This window comes from Panthera tigris, chromosome D4 (assembly GCF_018350195.1).
Source record: "Panthera tigris isolate Pti1 chromosome D4, P.tigris_Pti1_mat1.1, whole genome shotgun sequence".
NCBI classification, from domain to species: domain Eukaryota; kingdom Metazoa; phylum Chordata; class Mammalia; order Carnivora; family Felidae; genus Panthera; species Panthera tigris.
The window spans coordinates 764,989-782,969 of NC_056672.1; the positions used below are offsets into that span (position 1 = coordinate 764,989).

The window sequence follows — 17,981 nt, forward strand, 5'->3', positions numbered from 1 at the left end:
AAACTTAAAATTTTAAGCTTTTACCTGAAACTCTAAACTAAGTAGGTTCTGCTTGGTGTCATTAAAGTCTCCGGCTGAAAATGAAACAAAACCAGAGCTTTCTTTAAAACAAGGAAAGAGAGGAATGTTGAGAAATGCTAGCTGACTTCTTAGTAAAATCGAAAATCACTGCTTCCCTTGGGAACAAATGCCTTTCGGATCTTTGTGCAGAGCCGCCAAGAGAGTAACCAGGGAAGACGGTTACCAAGGGAAATATTTGTTCTCAATCACAGCAGAAGCAGAAAGCGGAGGCAGGGGGAGAGAAACCGGAGTATGTGGTGTCCCTCCAAGTTCACACCAGCCTCCACGGTACCCCTTGAGCTTTACCAGACTACAGAGACGCCATTGTTGCCACGTGGAGGACCGCGCGTTCCTGGGATGCCTTTAGTGGGGTTAACTCGCTGTCCTCTGCCTGCGCCCCCAGTCTGCAGGCAGCCTTGTTAACAAAGCACAGAGCTGTTACATATTAATGTCACTGAAATTATGTAACTTCCAGCCTTGAAGCAATAAGGAGAAAATGTGCAAAGGAGCTTTGAGCCTTCTGATGATGGTTACTCTGGCGAATTGGTTGTCTACTTTGGCCTCGGTTTTTTCTATCTACAAATGAGCAGGTCAGAGAGCGGTCAGGGTTCCAGGCTCACACTGCTGCTTATGGGGACCTTGGATGAGTTACTGTTGTTTCTGATTAAACTTTATCCTTCTGTACAACTGGGATGATGATACCTACCCTGCCAATGCAATGAATACCCTATGTGAAGTGCCTGTCACAGACTAGGGAATTATTTAATGGCTATTTTTAAATTCTTACTATTCTACTTCAAGTGTCTAAATTTTCTGACAGAGAAGAGCTACATTTTTGTTTTTCCAAAATCTTAAAATGACCTGGGTAGATCAAATCAAGGTAATTGACTACACACGTGGGCCATCCAAATGCCTTAAAATAAACTACATATATATGTATATATATATATATGCAAAATAATTAGTACTATTAGAAGAAATGTTGAGAAATTCCTTAAAGATTAAAGGCACAGAGACTCTGACAGATAACACTGCAGCCCAAGTGTGTGGGACAGGATAGCTCTGTGGGTGTTCCCCACAGGTTTAGAAATTCCAAATGCTGGGAATGGTGAAGTTTGTTAGAGACTGCACTTAAGAATAGCAGGTTAGATGACCCCAGTCCTCCGGATGTCTCCATCATTTGTTGTGAGTATTAGGCATCTGCCCCTAAACTGAACCTGTGTTCTCATCCACTGGGCTTGGGTGGCTGGTGGAGCAGGGAACCCCCATGTTCAGAATCTAAGCTCACCACTGGCACAACCCACTATAAAGACAAAATTGATCATCCCCACTGATATGTTTTGGTCAGCATTTTAACCCTATACTGTCAGTCGTGAGCAGATAGCTCAGGATTACAAAACATTTGGGAAGATTCTACTATTAGAGATAGGACCCCACCTTCCTTCCCAAAAACGCTTACACACAATCAGAAAAGAAAAGGGCTTCGGAGATTAAACAACAGTGTGATACCACTACACACTTACTAGAATGGCAAAAATCCAAAACACCGACAACACCATATGCGAGCAAGGATGTGGAGCAATAGGAACTCTCATTCCTTGCTGGTAGGAATCCAAAATGGCGCGGCCATGTGGGAAGACAGTGTGATGTTTCTTAGAAAACTAAACATACTCTTAATCTGTGACCCAGCAGTCCTGCTCCTTGGTATTTACCCAAATGAGTTGAAAACTTATGTCCACACCAAAACCTGCACACAGATGTTTACATCAGCTTTATTCATAGTGCCAACACTTGGAAGCATCCAAGATGCCCTTCAGTAGGTGAACGAGTAAATTAACTGTGTTCCATCCAGACAATGGAATATTTTTCAATGCTAAGAGGAAATACTCTTATCAAGCCATGAAAAACCATGAAGGAACCTTAAATGTACATTACTAGTGAAAGAAGTTAGTCTGAAAGGTTGCATACTATACAATTCCAACTATATGACATTCTGGAAAAGACAAAACTGTGGAAACAGTAAAACATCAGTGGTTGCCAGGGATTAGGCCAGAGGGAGGGATGAATAGAGCACGGAGAACTGTGAAGGCAGGGAAACTACCCTGTATGATCATAATAGTGGATACATGTCGTCATACATTTATCCAGACCCATAGAATGTGCACCACCAAGAGTGAACCTCAGGGTAGCCTATGGGCTTGGGTGATTAGTATATGTCAGTACAGGCTTATCAGTAGCAACAAATGTACCACGCTAGTGGGGGGTATTGGTAATAGATGAGGTCACATATAAGGGGTGGATGGGGAATGTATGGAAAACCTCTCTGTACCTCCCTCTCTGTTTTGCTGTCAATCTGAAGCTTCTCTTTAAAAAAAAAAAAAAAAAAAAAAGGGGGGGGCACCTGATTTGTTGAAATACACTGTTTGGGGAGGGAAAAAAATGTTGATGAACTCAGTGTTGGACAGTGTTTAAGACAAACAGAAGCCTTTACACTCTTTGTAGCGGTTTGTTGTCCCAGCATTTGACTCCTTCGGATCCATTATAGAAACATCTTTAGCTGTACATCTGTGCATCCAGGAAAGTACTTGGAAACATTGTAACATAAAAGGGAAGGAATTAACCCACTAGTATATTGACAGGGAGCAGTGGACTGCCCTAAGCTGGTAGAGAGACAAGTAACTGTTACACCGGTTAGCAAAGTTGTCCACAATATACCAAGAAGAAAAAAGAAATGTCAAAACAGTACACGTGCTGTATTATCTTACCTTCTAATAATGTATAGCACCTTCCTGGAGAACAGACAGGAAGGAATAAACAAGGAATAAATAACAGACTGTTGATAATGGTTATCTCTGAGTGATGGAATTATGCAGGGGTTTTACTATGTAATCTGTCCTTTTATAACATTTTTAGCCTTTTATAACCAGATCAGGGGGGAAAAAGTAACTATTAAAAAGAATTTAAACAATGAGAAGTAACTTAAAGTAGCAGTGTAAAGACAGGAGTTACGGACGCCAAGTCTGACAGCATCGCAGAGACCAGGACTCTGGTTTCTGAGGTCCCCGCTCCGACTTTGTGGCTTCATGGACTGTTATGTGAATCCTTCCGCAGAAACTATTTTAACCACATAGTACATGGAAAATCCTGGTATTCGAGGTCTCCTCCCCTGTATTACTGCAGCCGTAACTGTGTCCTGAGACTTGGCCCTGACAGCTGCTCTGCAGCTTGGTGTCTGTCACCACGCAGGTGTGAGCGGGTCCCCCAGCGCCTGGGCCACAAGCGTGGCTGCTGTGGGTTCAGCCTCCAGAACACATGTTTGAGTAAGGTCACCTTTTCAGTGTTTTTACCCCTGGGGCTGTGGGATACCGATGAGTTAGTTTTTCTTATATGGGTGTGGTTGCTTCCCATGCAACAACTTCAAAGATAAAGCTACTTGTTGACAGGTTTAAAGAGGCTCTTCTCAGAAATGGGTGTTGCCTCCTCAGGCTGTTGTGACGCCCGCCCCGTGCCACAAGTGCCTTCAGCCACTTCACACCACGGGGCGTGATGGTTGTTCCATCTGCTGTCACCGACTTGCCCCCTGGAAGGGGTACATTTACGTGCAGTGCTGATGTGGGAATGTGCTGTGATGTGGTCAACGGGTGTTTGGACAGTTTCTCCTTCGAGTTTTGGTGCGTGCTTCTACAAAGGTCCTGTAATGTGTGTACTCCCACCATAAATACACAGAATGCCCATTTCTCTGTCACTTTATTTTTAATGTTTATTTATTTTTGAGACAGAGAGCATGAATGGGGGAGGGTCAGAGAGAGGGAGACACAGAATCTGAAGCAGGCTCCAGGCCTCGAGCTGTCAGCACAGAGCCCAACGCGGGGCTCAAACTCACGGAGTATGAGATCGTGACCTGAGCTGAAGTTGGATGCTTAACTGACTGAGCCACCCAGGCGCCCTTCTCTGTCACTTTATTTTTAAAATGATTTTCATGCTCCAGAATAGGTAATGCAAATACATGCAAGTGCCATGAATTTTTGCAACAAAGTTGTAAATCCGTTTTCTGTATCAAATATTGGCAGGTGGGTGACTCTCTGAACCTTACCATCAAAGACCGGAAAAGTTTGATCACTATAAAAACATTTTGAAATCAGCATTGTAGGTGGTTTGTTTTTTTTTAATGTTTTTCTATTTATATTTGAGAGAGAGAGAGCACGCTTCCGTGCACGTGCGCGCGCGCGCACACACACACACACACACACACACACACACACACACACACAAGCAGGGGAGGGGCAGAGAGAGGGGTCAGAGGATCCGAAGCAGCTCCAAGCTCTATGCTGACAGCACAGAGCCCGATGCGGGGCTCAAACTCATGAACCACAAGATCATGACCTGAGCTGAAGTTGGACACTCAACTGACTGAGCCATCCGGTTGCCCCTGGCAATGCAGTTAAAAAAAAAAAAAAAAAGAGAGACCCTGAGCACAGCAGACCTCAGAGGTCCTGGGTAGCTTTATGCCCTTGGGGAGACCACCAGAAATGCCAAGAAGCAAAACTGTCAATGAAATAGAAAACACTCATACAGCAGACAAGATCCACAATGCCAAAAGCTGGATTTTTTTTTAAATAAACCTACTAAAGTCGGTAGCAAGTCAGATTCAGGAACAAAGAGGAAGAGTGTAGGTTACCAGTGTGAGGACTTGAAAATGCTGTCAGTATAGATTCTGAGAGCAGTTAAACGAACATAAGAGGAGGACCCCCTGCGGGGCTCAGTCAGTTGAGCGTCCATCTCTTGATCTTGGCTCAGGTCATGAGACCAGGGTTGTGGGTTCGGGCCCGGCATCAGGCTGCACACTGAGCGTGGAATCTGCTTGGGATTCTCACTCGCTCCCTCTGCCCCTCTCCCCTGCTTGTGCACTCACTCTCTGTCTCTAAAAAGATATAAATAAATAAGAACACAAGAGCATATTATCGACATTATGTCAGCAAATTTAGATGATATGACAATTCCTAGAAAATACAATTATGAAACTGCCATAAGAAGAAACAGAAAATCTGAATTGTCTGTAACTATTAAGGGAGTCAAATTCATAATTTCAAACCTTCCCACAAAGAATACCACAGGCCTATATTATTCATCAACAAATGTTATTGAGCAGTAGTTTTTTTAATTTTTTTTAATGTTTATATATTTTTGAGAGAAAGAGGGACAGATCGTGAGCAGGGGAGGGGCAGAGAGAGAGAGGGAGACACAGAATCCGAAGCAGGCTCCAGGCTCTGAGCTGTCAGCACAGAGCCCGATGTAGAGCTCGAACTCACAGGACCACGAGATCATGACCTGAGCCGAAGTCGGACGCTTAACTGACTGAGCCACTCAGGTGCCCCCTGAATAGTGTTTTAAGGCATAACCATACAACAACCCAACAAGGGTAGTAAAGAAAAGGAAAATTGTAGACCAGGCTCACTACTGAACATAGATTCACAAAAGTAAAATCCAGCAATATATAAATAGGATAATACATCATGACTACATTGGGCTTATTCAAGAAATACCTGGTTGATTTAAGAATAAAACCCGAACAAACAAAAAACAAGCAAAAAATAACAACAGCAAAAAAAGACATTATATGATCATGTTTATGTGTTTTGTTTTGTTTTCTTGAGAGAGAGCATGTGTGTGCATGGGGGAGAGGCAGGGGAGAGAGGATCTCAGGCCCTACACCCAGCAAGGGGCCCGAGGCAGGGCTCGATCTCATGACAGTGAGGTCATGACCTGAGCTGAAGTCAAGAATCAGACACTTAACTCACTGAGCCACCCACACACCCCGTCATGTTAATGTTTAAAGGAGAGTGAAATAAGGCTTTTGCATACTAGAAATGGAAGAAATTCCTTAGTCTGACAGAGTGTCTACAAACCACACACTTCCACTTTTAGCTACGTACCCAAGAGAAGTAGGAATATATATCTACATGAAAACTTACACGTGAATTTCTAATTTCATTGCTACACTGTTCATAACAGCCAACATGTGAAAACAACCCAAATGTCCATCAGCTGATGAATGCATGAATAAAATGTCCATCCACCCAGTGGAATATTACTTGGTAGTAAAAAGGAATAAAGCGTTGATACCTGCTGTGTAGAGGAACCTCAAAAACACACTGCTCCGTGCAAAAGACACTTGTGAGAGGACACAAACTGTATGATTCCATTCACATGAAATGTCTAGGAGAAGCCCATCCATGAAGGGAGGGAGTGGGTGAGAGTGTTCGGGGGGAACGGAGTATGTTTATGGGGTGACTACAATGTATCAAAAGTAGGCAGTGGGATGGCTCCCCACTAGGAATGTACTAAAAACCACTGAATTGTATACTTTAAAAAGGTGACTTTTATGGTTTGTAAATTATATCTCCACAAAGTTGTTATTTAAAAAATACTCAATGGTGAAATACTGAAATGTTTCCCTTTCTGGGATAAAGACAGGCCCACTGAAGGTCATGGCCAGTGCAGTAAAGCAAGAAAAATAAGGAAAAAAGAGATACGACAAAAAAAATAGGTAATGGAAGGAAAAATTTTTACCAGTCCCAGATGATATGCTTCTACATATGAAATTAAAACATAACTTTGAGATAAATCATTAAATCATATAAAGTGTTTTGCAGGTGCACAATGTATAAAAATCAGTTGTTTCTTCCTATCGTTAGAGGACAAGAGAAAGGGAAAGATGTGTTTTAAATATCAGATATATTCAAGAATATTACAAGTGTTTACGAATAAATTAAAGCAATGATGAGCAAGATCTTTTCGGAGAAAATGTTGGAAGACAATTACAGATGACAGTTTGGGGAGGGGAGGTACCACCCCCGGGGATGGAACGTTCAGGATCGCAAAGATACCATTTCTACTTATGCTGATTGGATGTGATGCAACTTCATCAAAATCCTAACATATTACCTCCCCCACTTTTTTTTTTTTTTTTTGGTGGAACTTGTCGAATTCTAAAATGTGTATGGAAATACAGGGATCTAAGAAAAGCCAGGCCAGTCTTGAAGCAGAATAGGCAACAGGCTTTCTGTCCCACACATCAGCTCTTATCATGAGGAGCTGCAGTAATTAGGGTGGATTGCCCACAACTTGCAGTGGGACTCGAATTCGGCTCCTGGACGTGGGAGAGAAGTGGTTCCGCCAGCATGGCTGTTGACAGGGACCGAGACACTGCAGAGAGGAAACCACACTGTCCCGTTGCCCTCCAGAGACCAGAGCCAGGGTCTGTGGACAAACACGGACAGGCTGGCTTGGGCTCTGTGCAGTGGACAGGCAGACAGGCCTCATGACCAGTCCTGTTGCCTGAACTGCCTGGCGAGGTTACGAGTCCGCATGACTGGAAAGTCCTTCAGTTGGGAATGCTGCACAGGGGCCTCTGAGACATTGATGAGGTTCCGTGATCTTCGGGGTGGTGTGGCACGTCACGGGCCCCAGGAGGTCTGCCTTCTTAGGGACTCCCCCCACTCCCCGAGATAGTGCTCAGGTGCAAGCCTAGTAGAATGAATGGCCCACTGGGACCACCGGATCTCTGTCTGTCAGCCCTGCCCTCCACTCGGTCTGCAGCCTCCCCCAGAAGTCCCAGGCCTATGGGGCAGTGCCTGAATCTCCATGCTGAACGTGTCAGGTGGGAACACACGGGCGCCTTCCCCTGCATTACATCCGGGTGTGGAGACAAACCAGCAAACATCGGTCTACTCGAGGATGCCGGGGGCATTCTCCTCCCGTCTCAAATATCCTTTATAATGGCCCAGAGAGCCGGGCTCAGAGTTAGAATCCTGAACTCAGAATTCGCCTCTACAACACGGTAACATGGTGGCTTAGGAAGGAGTGGGTGCTGGTCTGCCACACCTCCCACCCTGTGTCGTGTGCTGTCGCCTCCTTGTGGGAATACCCAGCCTGTATAGGCAAACCCTTTAGGCCAGGGTTGCTCACACAGCGTTGCAGTATGTCCTCACGGTGAGTGAGCCAGGGAAGGGGCTTACGTGGACCTGGAAACAAAGCCATTTGGGCGGGAGCTCTGGTGTCTGAGCCCTACACATGATCTCGAGGAGGAAGCACCTTGCCTAGTGAGGAGGGCATGGCCAGAGGAGGACCCAGTTCAGGGAGCCCCTCATGCCCAGTCTAAGTATGGGACTAAGATGGGAAGCCGACCATGAGTGGACACCATAATTCTCAAGGAAGAAAATATTCTGGGTAGAGATCTGTAGGAATATGGTAAGGACTTGGTGTGGTGGTTTCATTGTGATGCAGTTCCCCAAAATGATGTCTTCTGTGATGCCATGTTTGTTTTTTTTTTAATGTTTATTTATTTTGAGAGAGAGAGAGCATGTGTGCGTGGGGGAGGGGCAGAGAGAGAGAAGGGGGGAGAGAGAGAGAATCCCAAGCAGGCTCCATGCTGTCAGCACAGAACCCGATGCAGAAGCTCAATCCTACAACCCTGGGATCATGACCTGAGCCGAAGTCAAGTCGGATGGTTGCCTGACTGAGCCACCCAGGTGCCCCGAGGTGCCATATGTTTCCCAATGTACTTTGCTCTCGAGATCAGGGTAGTGCTACTGAGAGTGTGACACCCGGGACACTGTCCGAGGTTATGGGGCTTGGGGGACAGAACACCCGGCAGACAGGAGAAGCAAGCGGCCCCTCGTGCGGGATTGCAGAGCCTCTTCGTGAACTCGACTGGGCCACTGTGCTCTTGTCCTGAACTCACACCTCCCATGCGGCCATCTTGTTGGACTCAGCCTAAATCTGAGTGACTCAGCCATCTTAAGAGGGTATTGGACGTAGCAGGGACTGCGTCTCAGTGGGGTCACGGTGGAGCCCGCACACGGGGCCCTTGAACAGGAGCATGGCCACTTGCTCTTCGCCCACCGAAACACACAAGCTTCTGTCAGCCAGAGAGAACATTCTGTGTCCCGTCTGGCAGCCTTCAGACTGCCGTCCATTCCTTCGTCCCGCTTTTTCCTCAAGCTCCGGAAAAGTACAGGAAACGCCTCCCCTGCTGCCCTCCCACTTGTTCCGCGTGCTGCGTGGTTCCTGTGGCCCCGTGGAAGTGCCCTTACCAACGTCCCGGCGGCCCCACGGCCACCCAATCAGCCTTCTCCCGACTCTTCATTTTCTTACTGATTGCCCGGTCCTTGGAAGTCCGTCCACTCTTCCCTCTGCCTTTCTGCTTTTCTTTCTCATCGTCTTTTTCCTGGCCCCGTCGACCCATCCTGCTCTCCTCCATGGTCTTGTCCCTTCACTGGGCAGACACGACCCGGCACTAATCACGTTGCTCTGACACATGCCCGTGAGCCACAGATCTGTGCTAAGTTCTCAAGTGTTTCCTGAGCTTTCTCTTCAAATTGCCAGCTTGCCTTTGGTCAGCTTGGCGTGGGCCTCTCCCAGCACCGCGTCAGCACGTTCGGAGGAACAGCATGCCCTCTCTACCCGCAAAACTTGTGATCCCTCCTGTGTGCTTTACTGTAGACAGTTCACAGTAGTGCACAGACACTGCCGTCCTGCTCGGAGGAATTTTCAAACGTAGTTCAGTTTCTGCTTTTCACAGCTGTTTATTAAAGTTTAGGCTTGTTTGGCGATTTTCGTGTGTATCCTGTCCCCAAAGCCAGTATGTTGTTTTGCTTAGATCCAAACCAGCCCATTTTAACACTTGTGATATTCTGACCAGAGTTCAAGGAAAAGGTTACAGAAGAAATTTTGTACCAAAAAAAACCCCACATTTGGTATTTACAGTTAATTTCCATTCTTAAAAACTACAGTTAGGTGATTTTTTTGCCATAAGAGCGTACATTCACTGCTGAAAGTGTAATGCATATCACTCAGCACTTAAATAGTCTTGTCGAGACATTTCTGGTGTGCGCGTTGGCAGAACGGGTCTTCACCTGTCCCTGCAAACCCTGTGTGCGACGGGACGGGAGGGAAGCAAAGGGACCAGCATTAAGATGTTCCAGTCTGCCCCCGGTTCTCTCTGGGCACGCTATACATGTGATCTCGAGGCCGCCTTCAGCCCGGTGACACACGTTCTATCCTCCGCGGCATTACCGAGGTGAAGAGAGGAAACCAGCGCTTCATGGGGGTCACTCGTCGGCCTGACTTGCTGAGACATGGGGGAGAGGGCGGTGGCCCCACCACTGTCAGGCTGGAGCCCCTGGTCCGCGGGCCCCCGCCCCGCACACCCCGGGGTCACACCATGCCCCGCAGACACATAGGCAGGAGAGCCATCCTCTCCATTGTGGCTCCACATGCCCATGCAGCCACAGGAGGCAGATGCCTGGGGATGAGAACCAGAGGGCAGATGGGGCAACAGTGGCCGCAGACGTCAGGGTCCAGCTAATCTGGGGAGCTACCCCCAGCACCGCTTGGTGGGCCCCACCCTCGGAAGCAGGTTCTTGTCGTTAGGGGAGGCCACCGTCCACCCGCACGTGTTTCTCTCTGGCGCTCCGGACGTGGCATTCCTGCCCCAGCCTCCAGAACTGGCCCTTCCTGTAATTTTCTGCAGACCCTGCAACCCATGCTTAGCGTGAGGTTTGCGAGAAGATCACACATATGGCAGCTTTAACATTTGCTGGGAATGGGGATTCTTTTCCACTGATACACTGTCTGAAGGAGATGGCTTTGGACCAGAGCGACCACAGTGTTTACAAAGATATTTAGTAAAAATGAAGACTTTGGCAACCAGTGTAAACCATCATTCATGGGGGATAAAGTGAAGCCTGCTTGAGGTTTAATAAATCAGAACTTAGTGTGTTTGTCCACAGCCTCAGTTTTTCCTCATTACTGGTAGGTGATGTCATCTGTTCCTTTCCACTTGAATCTTTGAGTGTCCAGCGGTAGGAAAAAATCCACGTTAACCTCATTTATTATGCTGTATTTCCATGCTTAAAGAGAAAGCTTAATTTTATTTCTGCCAGATACATGAATACAGTCTTCAGACTGTTGTCAAGGATTTGTGTGGTTTTTATAAGACGAGTGTTCTGGACATACTGGCTTTTTTGTACATGCGCAGGGATATTGTGTTTGAATTAAGTTCTTTTTTTTTAAAGAATTTGTTCTTCTAAGTGTCAATCTATTCTTTTTTTTAATGTTTATTCTTGAGAGACAGAGAGAGAGAGAGAGAAAGAGCACGAGTAGGGGAGGGGCAGAGAGAAAGAAAAGAAGACAGAATCTGAAGCAGGCTCCTTAAGTTCTTTTCTTAGTTTGCCCAAATGAAACTCTGATTTTAAAAAGAACAAAACTGGGTCGCCTGGGTGCCTCAGTCAGTTAAGCATCCAACTTCGGCTCAGGTCATGATCTCACGGTTTGTGGGTTCAAGCCCTGTGTCAGTCTCTCTGCTGACAGCCCAGAGCCTGGAGCCTCTTCAGCTTCTGTGTCCCCCTCCCCTGCTCGCACTCTCTCTCTCAAAAAGAAATAAACATTAAAAAGAAAAAAGAACGAAACTGGTCGCCCCCCAGAATCCCGGCAGAATAGAAAATTTAGGTATTGCTACAGAACGTAAGGACTGAAATCATCCACACCAACTGCTGAGACAAGCAATACACACATGACAGTATTGGACACGGTGCTCGTCATCACCCGGCGTCTTTCTGCCGCACCGAAGACTTGGGGTGTTGCCACCTGGGGGAAATTCACAGTAAACCCAAACAAGAGCCCGACAGCCACTGTTTGACAAGCTCAAGCCTCCGCTTTCTGGTGCCTGCTCTTCCCGCGCCCTCACTGAGGCACCCGCTTTTCCAGGCACTCTCTCCGGACATACATTTGTCCCTGCTTCGTATTATGATTAGCAGTTTCCATACATTTTCCCCACGTGGTATGTGACATCCTTGAGGATTTGCACATGGGTGTATAGGCAGATGAGTCATTGAACAAGTTTTTACTGTGTGTGTCTTCAGCTGGTTGCTGTAATCTCTAGCGGTAAAGGGCGTCCTCTCTGCTGAGGGATCAAATGGCTGCCTCCGTGGTACACAGTGTGACCATTGCTGTGGGGGCTGTGGCACGTTACAGAAACGAGCAGGAGATACCTGTGTGGAGTTTTCCCAGCAGGTCAGCAGAGGACACGTGGTCCCCCTCCTTCCAACCCTTAGTCCTGTTGGTCTTCCCAGCCCCTTCGATGCCTCCTGTAATCTTCCTCCTCCTCCTCCTCCTCCTCTGTCTGACTTCAGGCCTGGACCCGGACCCTCTTCTATAGCTATAATTTCTCTCCAGGTGAATTCGATCATCTGTGTGCCACCTGGATGCTGGTAATTTCCAGCTGCTTTCTTGACATGTCTATTTGAAGGTCTGGGAGTCGTCTCAGACCTAACAGATGCAAGTATTAAATATGGCTGTGGTGGGGCGCCTGGGTGGCGCAGTCAGTTAAGCGTCCGACTTCAGCCAGGTCACGATCTCGCGGTCCGTGAGTTCGAGCCCCGCGTCAGGCTCTGGGCTGATGGCTCGGAGCCTGGAGCCTGTTTCCGATTCTGTGTCTCCCTCTCTCTCTGCCCCTCCCCCGTTCATGCTCTGTCTCTCTCTGTCCCAAAAATAAATAAAAAACGTTGAAAAAAAAAAATTAAAAAAAAAAAAAAAATATGGCTGTGGTCACGTGTAAACCAAACCTCAAAGGATACTTAAGTGTTTGGATACAGAGAGGTGAGGTGAGAATATTCTCGGCAGAGAGCACAGCGTGGGAAGCGAAGGTGGTTGTGAGATCTGCAGGCTTGAGTGCAGGCGAGAAGCAGCCGCATCCCCACAGATTTCGGAAGAAACGTTGATGGTTTGGGGCTCTTCCCAAAGGCAGGAGCAGAACCAGTTGTGCGTTTCACGAAGAGAACTGCACAGCGTGGCTTCTGAAGTGAAGGGAAGGCCCTCGTCTAGAGACAGAAACATTGCAGGGATTCGAGGGAGAGGCAGGAGACTCAAGAGATAATTAGATAATTGGGTAGAATCAACAAGACTGAAGATTTAGTTGGGTGGAGGGGAAGGGGAGGAGGAGGAGGAATCAAATATATGAAGCCCAGGTTTCCAGTGTGAATAGCTGTGTACCGGGAGGGCCATTTCCTGGGGTAAAACACAGGCTGTGGAGAAAGATAAGGTAATCGGTCTGCAGATCAACAGAGAGACCCTTTGGCTCATGGATGGATGGCACTGAAGGAGGCCGCAGACCGTGACATGCAGCCAGGCCTTCCCCTGGGCAAGGTTGACAAGAAGTACAGCAAGGAGATTTTATTTTGGGGGCCCCTGGGTGGCTCAGCCGGTTAAGTGTCATGAATTTCACTCAGGTCATGATCTCGTGGTTCATGAGTTCGAGCCCCACATAGGGCTCTGCGCTGGCAGCGTGGAGCCTGCTTTAGATTCTGTGTCTCCCTCTCTCTCTGCCCCTTCCTGGCTCACGCTCTGTTTCTCTGTCTTTCTCTCCCTCTCTCTCTCTCTCAAAAATAAACAAATACACCTTTTAAAAAGATGCTATTTCTTAAGTGATCTCTATACCCAACGTGGGGCTTGAACCTACAACCTGGAGATCAAAAGTCACACACTCTTCCAAGCCAGCCAAGTGCTCCCAGAAGAAAAATTTTAAATTCTCTCCAGGATAATCAATTTCACACAGTGTTGGTAGAAATTTAAATTGGTAAATTCTTTATATAGATCATTTCATCCATCTTTTCTAAATGTTAAGCCATTCTTCTCAGATTCTAACAAAAAATTCTGCACAAATGTACAAAAATATCTTACAAAGATATTCATTGTAGTGTATAAAATAATGAAAAACTACAAATAACCCAAAAGATTATCCATGGAAGATTGGTTACATTAGGATATACTGTACATCTATACAATGGCTACCTTACTGCCTTAAGAGTCATGAAGTAGGTATGGGTACATTGAATGGCACGTACATTTTATTGAGCATTTGATATATCCCAGGCAATATACGTAAAAGAACTCCAGAAGTCAGTAGAGAAGAACACCCAGTAAAATAATAGGCAGGCAATTTGAACAAACTGTTCACAGAAATAAAGATTCAAAGTGTTCAACTTCACTGGTAAAATAAGGGAGGAATGTATCTTAAATCACCGTGATATACCACTGCATACCTACCTGAGTGAGCAACAGTTACAGTGCTGACGGTCAGCTGCTGAGGTGTGAGGTGTGAGGTCAGTTGCTGCTTCACCGTAAACTGGTACAAACACTTTGACAGCGTCTGTAAAAGCTGAAGAGGCACACACCGCTAGGTATAAATCTAAAAGGAACACATGTACACGTGTATCCAGAAACACACACAGACAAGAGCATCGCAGCAGCATTATTGGGAATAGCCCAAATGTTCTTTTAACAGTAGAATGGAAGAAGTGATAAATTGTGACATATTCACATCATGAAATACCATTGAGAACTGAACAGAACAAACTTGGAGTTGCACACAAAATAATGGAGGAAGCTCAGAAAGAAAATCCTGGGCAACAGAAGCCACACGAGAAGCAGTACTTCTATGATTCCGTCCACAGAGGGTTTAAAAAATGGGTGAGGCTAAAGTGTGGTGTGTAGGGTTGCACGCGGAAGTGGAAAATTGTAAAGAAATACAAGGAAGTTATCTTCATGGAAGTCAAGGTAGTTGTCACCTTCAGAGGAAGGCGAGGGTGTGTGATTGGGCACAGTGGTGCCCGTGGCTCCTGGGGTACATCACACTCATGCATTCTTGTTCTTAATACACATTCATGCACTTTTTAAAATCCAGTCTTAAGAAACCAAATCAGATCCAAGCAGGAAAAGGACATTTTTAAATAAGGAAATTCACACCTGAATACATCCTAATGAACCTGTACATACCTAAGACAAGAAGAAGATCTATAGACCAGCCAGAGGGAGAGTGAATGGGAGCACCTTGAAAGTAGCAACAGCAGCTGTATATTGATAAGTTCAGTATGCAGAGAAAATGTGATCTCATCTGCTAAACTCCGCAAGAATCCCCTTTCAAAAACGAACGTGAATATCCACCCACCCCCCTGTGTTCACTGTGACATTATTCACAATAGCCAGCCAAGATGGAAACCACCAAGTGTCCTTTGACAGATGAATGGATAAAGGAAACGTGGTACACACAATGGGATGTTGTTCAGCCCTGAAGAGAATGAAATCCTGCCACTGGTGATAATGACATGGATGGACCTTGAGGGCATGATGCTAAGTGAGATAAGTCAGAGAAAGACCAATACCGTATGATCTCATGCGGAATCCAAGGCAACAAAAAAAAAACCACTCATCGATACAGAGAGCAGATTGGTGCCACCAGAGACAGGGAGCTGGGGACGTGGGTGGAGGCCACAGACTTGCAGTTGGCGCGTCCGTCCTGGCGGTGTGTGTGTAGCATGGCACCTGCAGCTCACAGGACTGCATTGTAATTTGAAAGTTGGTGAGAGAGCCAGTCCTCAGAGTTGTCATCGCAAGAAACCAATTGTAACTGCGTGTGGTGTTGGATGCTGAAGAGACTTGGTGTGGTCGACATTTCCAGAATGTACAAGCATCGGCTCACTCTGCGGTACACCTGGAACTACCAGCATGTACGTCAGTTACACCTGAATACAACTTGGAAAACAGGAAAGGGAAACAAAGGTGATGTCCTATGTGCAGAAACTGGATGTTTATGTCTGACGCTCAGGTTAGAATGGAAGATATTCTTCAGGCAGGGGGAAAATGATCCCAGAAGGAAGGCTTTGAGATGCAAGGAGCAATAAAGAGTAAAGACCATGGGAAATGCATCAAACAGTGACCCACTGCACAATAAAATCATAACCATGTCAGGGGAGGTCCTGTTTAAAACTAGAATTTAAAAATTCACAGCAGTACGGGAGTGAGTGTCCCTGAGGAAGACTGAGACATGCCTTCATGTGGACATAGCCGAACAGTGTCTGGTAAAGTGTCTGTGGCAGCCGTGTGACAAGCAGAAATAGAGCCCGTAACTTCCCAACTGATATGGGGGGAAGCGAATGTTTAAAAAGCTAATCAAAAAGAAGGCAAAGAGGAAAAAAAAATCACAAAAGTCACTTGTGGTGAGACTTTCAACTGTGACAGAATGAAGAGGTCACTCCACAAAATAAGTGTAAACCCGGAAATTTTGTTTTAAAAAAGAAGAAGAAGAACTGTTTCATGGCTCTTAAGATTGACCAAAGGCAAAGAATGAATAAATCGGAAATTGACTCGGGCCTCTCCTCTGATCTCCCCACTTACTCTTGATGCCCGGGACAGTTCACCTCCCGTGTTCACCCCAGACTCCTCATTGTCACTAAGGGCACTGAAAGGACCATTACGTTTGTGAAGACGTTTTGGTTGCAGGCCCTAGAAACCCACTTCACGTGAACCCACGTACAGAGGGCAGCAGGGACTCCCAAGGGCCTGGGACCAGGAATGGGGTCCCCCTTATGGTCCATGGTATCCCACGGGCCACCTATCTTGCTTTCGGGGAGTGTCTGGCTTTCTGTAGACCGGCTCCTACTATATTAACAGGCATGCGGCCAACAGCCCATCGCAGGGAGCCCAAGCCTGAATACCCTCAGTTTGGGCAACCTCCCGGATGGATGGTCTGGCCCTAAATTTCACTGTTCTCCTGAGAACCTGACTGGGCCATCTTGAGTCACGCCTACCCCTGGTCCTGTCAACTCACATCCCTGGAATCAAGGTCAATTGCAGGTCTTCCACACATGGCTTCAGCTGCCTGGTGGTGACACACGGTAGTGTGTATGTCCCACAAAAGAACTTTCAGACTGTCCCAGGTAAAGTTTTTGTAACAAAAAGAGAAGTTACTGTTTAATATGACTTTCTTTCAACCAACAGGTGTTTATCTTTACTTCCTGAAGAAAACATCTTTATGTTGTTGGAGTGAGTGCTCTGTTGTATAACCTCCTGCTGACTTTGTACCATTAAGCTGTTTATTGATTTCATTATTTCCTTTTAGTTTGATTCATTTACAACAGTGTTTATAAGTGATTATGGAAATCTTGTACAACTTGTAGCTCTATCTCGGGAAAATTGTCCTGTAATTATATTGAGGACTCAAAGACTAGATGCTTCATTTCATTCTTGGCATTTTTCTGGATGTATTCTTAAATTGCTGAGAGGTATTTTTTTCTTTTCTGGAGGGTGGTTAAAAACCATTAAAGTTGTAACATACCAAGAGCAAACTCCTCAGTGGATGAGGTTTGTTTTGCTTTTAAACAGACTAATTTCAAGCAGGCTTTGGTGAAACAAATAATATTTTCAGTCTGAAATCACCAGCACAATAGCAGAAGCTGTGCCCTCATCTGGTGGACAGTGTGCCATTGGGTGTCTGTAGTTCAGAACGGCAAAAGTAAACTGTCAATGTTTTCGTGGTGAAAATGTCGTATTTACGTCTGGAGGGAGGATGAGCAACTGTGGAGCGCTCAGCACTGACCGAGCCTTCTGTCCTCGGCGCCCTGGCTCTCCTGGGCTCACGTCCTGAACCAGACTGCTGTGACGGTGGCGCTCGCTCGCACTTTCTTGGGGGCCGTCCTCACGGTTCCACCGCACGGCCACGTCCACAGCCGGAAGCAATTCCTGGCGCGTGTCTGCCTGGTTCCAGCTGCTCTGCACTCCCCAGATCGGAGGAGGCCTCTCGCAAGCATGTGTGTCACGTGCTTTGGGCACAGAGTAGGCACTCAGTGCTTTCTGTGTTTGCTTCTGCTTGTTGTAGCCGACGAGTCCTATCGTTTGTTCTGTACGTGTGTGCCAGGACGCGCAGTAGTCGCTGCTGTCATGAGCCAAGTATCTCTCCTAAAGTCCCGGAGATTTTGTGCTAAGCCATCTATCTAAAATCTTCCCCGTTTCCACTTTCTTGTTTAAAACTTCAATTCTCGAGGCGCCTGGGTGGCTCAGTCGATTAAGCGTCTGACTTCGGCTCA

At 46.4% G+C, this 17,981-nt stretch overlaps 2 protein-coding genes across 15 annotated transcripts in view; one reads left to right on the plus strand and one right to left on the minus strand.

Moving 5' to 3' along the window:
- The window catches only part of ECM2 (extracellular matrix protein 2), a 33,099-nt gene extending 32,593 nt beyond the window's left edge, over positions 1-506 (minus strand). For 2 of the 6 annotated variants that reach the window (XM_042963585.1, XM_042963586.1), the window contains exons 1-2: positions 367-506; positions 25-74 (exon numbers count right to left, since the gene is read on the minus strand). The gene's annotated coding sequence lies outside the window, so the exon portion shown is untranslated. Of the gene's footprint in view, positions 1-24; positions 318-366 lie in introns of those variants that run through there. The other 4 variants (XM_042963589.1, XM_042963590.1, XM_042963587.1 and 1 more) reach the window with 3 other exon arrangements.
- LOC102954804 (centromere protein P) overlaps positions 1-17,981 on the plus strand; it is a 244,534-nt gene that overhangs the window by 185,796 nt on the left and 40,757 nt on the right. The window lies entirely within an intron of this gene.